The following is a 4,041-nucleotide window of genomic DNA, read 5'->3' as shown; positions in this document are numbered from 1 at the left end:
GACAAATGCTGCATTTTAATTTACCAAAGGTTTTGAAATTTAGATATATTATTTAAAAATATAACAACCATTATGAACAATCTACTATTCTCAGTTAATAAAGGAATAAATAAAATAAGGTATGTCTTAATAAACTTTGAAAAACTGTATTTATACCTAAAACCTCAGGTAAATATAATTACTAAGCAAAGAAAACTATAAAGTATCTTAGAACGTTTAAATGAGTTCATATCTCTTCACTATAACAATTTAATATACATGAACAAAGCAAGGTTCATGTTTAATGCATCAACGAAGAACAAAAAGCATCGTTCACTTTTAATTAAAGAATCCATTATTTCATCCCCTATTTCTGATATAGTTAATCGATTAAGTGATAGTTAGGAGAAATCTTTTCATATAATAGTTTGCAATAGTCTACAAAATTGAATTTTCGGCAGTTACATGATTTCATTGTATCTAAAATACATTAAGTAAAATCTCAAAAATATGTAAGCATTTTGAAGCAGCTGTTTTTAATGAAATTTATTCCATTAAAGAGAACTGGTAAAATTACAATTTTAAATTGAAATTATTTCTCCAATACAAACTTTGGACAAAACAGAAATTGCTAATAATAGAGAATTTCAATTAAGAAGCCTTTTTATGTAGGTCTTTAGAAAGATATTTCCATTTATATAAGTTTATATATGGTTGAATTTTCACTTCTCTATTTGAAAGTAAAATGTTAAGACTGAATTATCGTATAAATTATTTATAAATTTAAAATCCTTTTATAATTTAACACAAACCTACAACGATAAATAAGATATCAATAGATAAATTTCTTAAAATAATATTTAAATTGAACGAAAAATTAAGGCGGTGTTAGTTATCATATACCAAAAATGCAAACGATTTTATCAATTCAGATATTTTAGACCGAAAAACCTATAATTGGCATTGATTGCACAATCCGTAAAAGGAAATTGCAAGTTTAGTTAAAGTTAATTGATTCCATACAATTGTAACAACGAAACAATGGGAAACTAATTGAAACCCCTGTAATTTTTAAAGCATCATATCTGCAAGTACTTAAATCACTTTTTAAGAAAAATAGTGTTATCGTCCTGAACACTATTGTATAAAAATAGAAATTGTGTATAGAAATGTAAATACTGAGAAGCTTTGATTTCACCTTCGTATCAAAGCTCATCACATTTTACCCGTCTGAAACTATCTATAATGCAAATGTATTAGAGAGAATACGTGAAAGTTTTGAGAAGACCACCCCGCTAGTTAAATAAAGCTCTTTCAATTAAAAATAGTATTCAATATTGAAAAATTATAATTATTAGTATTTTTATGGATTTGCTTAAATTATTCATTAAGTAACGTATAAAGAATAGGACTCTAATTGCAGGAGTACGAAATTATGTTTTGTCAGATTGAAGTCCGCGAGAAATTTAATTAAATATACGATCTACAAACGCTATTAAAAATAGTATTCAATATTGAAAAATTATAATTATTAGTATTTTTATGGATTTGCTTAAATTATTCATTAAGTAACGTATAAAGAATAGGACTCTAATTGCAGGAGTACGAAATTATGTTTTGTCAGATTGAAGTCCGCGAGAAATTTAATTAAATATACGATCTACAAACGCTGCTTTATTCTATCATGTAGAAATCAAAATTTTGAACCCCGCCGGTCGAAGATTCCCCGCGTGCTTCGTGTCTGACTCGCGTATAAATCTGTCTGTGGATGAGTGAATGAAATGCGTGAATGAAGTCCGCCCTGTAAAAAGGGTTGTGACGTGTGTGTAGCTAAGTCGTTCCCTTGGCCCTAGATGGCGCTACTATAAAAACAAGAGAAGCTCCCCCACCGGCTTAAAATCGCTGTCTTCGTAACAGCGGACTTGTCCATGGCAACAGAATTTATTCTAAATATGATATCAAAATTCGATATTCTGATATATTTCTCAAATTGCTCACTTACGCAGTAAGTCACAAATCATTTTGAGTAAAATTTTGAGTCACAAATCTTAAAAGCGAATGTGATAGTCGAATTTAAAGAACTGAATCTTTTGAAGCAACAGACAAAGCAAGAAAGCATTGATAAAGTTATATATTGAAGTCACACTCCACTTTGCATACCATTTAAACGAGAGTTATCACCAGATTGTTTACAAAAATATAATAACAATGGAAAAATATAAAAGCTTGAAAAATAAAATGACAATAATGCCATTCTGTTGCTCACAGTGTGGTTATATTTTGCCTTTCAGAGTTGATAAATAAGAAGAGAAAGAAAAAAAAAGAACTTACGTCTCATAAAATTTAAAATTATGGTTTCTGAGAATTATTAGATGGAAACTTCCGAGAGGAACTCACGGAAGCCCCCTTCATATTTTATTGATTTCAGAATTAAAAGAATCGGAAGAATTTCCCATTTCTACTGAGAAAACTCAGAAAACAAAAGAAACGGAAAAAAATGGAGGAAGCTTTCACCTTCTGAATCTTTTATGTAGTTTCCTTTACTTTTGAGGGGAAAGTTTTCTATCCTAGTTTGCCATATTAATACTTTTCAGCTTACCTTTAATTTTATATCTTCAATATTCAGGATAAAACATTATAAATACAACACTTATAATGGATATTGCAAATACAGCATTTTCAGGATATAACATTTTTGAATTGAGAAGAAATATTTGTTGTTTTAAAATTTATTTTAATTCGTTCGGATTATAATGCAAAATTTACAATAGAATTAATTTAATAAATAGTAGTTAAAAAATTTCCTCTTCTTCAGAGGAACCTCATGAAACAAAAGAAAGGAGAAAAAATAGGGGGAGCTTTCCTTTTCTAAATCTGTTATGGAAGTTTTTTTTCTTTTTCTTTTTCTTTTTTTAGGAGGAGGAAGTTTTCCGATATTAGTTTACTATTATTGTTTTTCAGCTTACTTTTAATGTCCTTAACTTTCAGGATATAACATTATAAATAAACAACATTTATAATGGATATTGTAAATGCCATAATTTCAGGTTATAACATTTTTGAAATGAGAAGAAATACTTGTTGTGTAATTCATATTGCGATAATTTATTTTAATTCATTTCGGATTACAATTCCAAATTTACATTATAAATCATTTCAAAATATAAAATAAGTAGCCATCAAATTATTGTGCTTGAATTAGGAATACAATATATTTTTATGCACAGTAATATACATTTCAGAAATGAAGAAATTAACAATTAATAACAAATAGTTTTTCTTCTATATTTTTGTTATTACTAAGTTTACACATTATCAAAATTTTATTAATATTATAAATTAGCACTATATGTAAGCACTTTTAAGTACGGGTTTTGCTGATCAAGAATATATTTGGTATAGATATTGACTAAAGGTCTGTTACAAATTTTGCTTTTACTATCTTGTTTTTTCAAATAGCTTTCTACTATATCAAAAGAATTGTTTCCGAACACAAAATGACCGCGCACCCATACTATGAATACCTACCGATGTCAAATGAAAAATAATTAATATGCTTTATATGGAAGTTTTAATTTTGAAAAAACATTTAGGATTCAGTCATATTTATGTTTCCAAAATGAAATGATCAGGTTTTCGTTATTTGTGCTACAAAAGCTATCCTTGTTGGAAATATATGTAATGACTATATTTTTCAATCGAAATGATTCGAAATAACTTATATAAAAGAATAGGAATGAAAGCAATGAATGACATGAATAATTTATTGCACAAGCATAAACTAAATAAGTGAAACGACTTTGAAGGACATTAAGTTCTAACATAACGCAGCTATAAAAAGAAATTCTAATTACACACGTACATGCAAATGATTCGGAGCAAATGGCTGAAATTAATGTCATGGTTATGAAAGTAGTAGTAGATTGAATATTGCTTCAGGAATCGATAATCACTCTTAATTCAGCTATTTGAAAGCCAGAAATGGAGAATACGTGGGTGGGATGGAGAATATATTTCGTGGAGAATTCTACATTCTACAACTAACAGAAGGCTAAATTATTT

This window comes from Argiope bruennichi, chromosome 9, assembly GCF_947563725.1.
Source record: "Argiope bruennichi chromosome 9, qqArgBrue1.1, whole genome shotgun sequence".
NCBI classification, from domain to species: domain Eukaryota; kingdom Metazoa; phylum Arthropoda; class Arachnida; order Araneae; family Araneidae; genus Argiope; species Argiope bruennichi.
Note: the sequence above shows the minus strand (reverse complement) of the source record.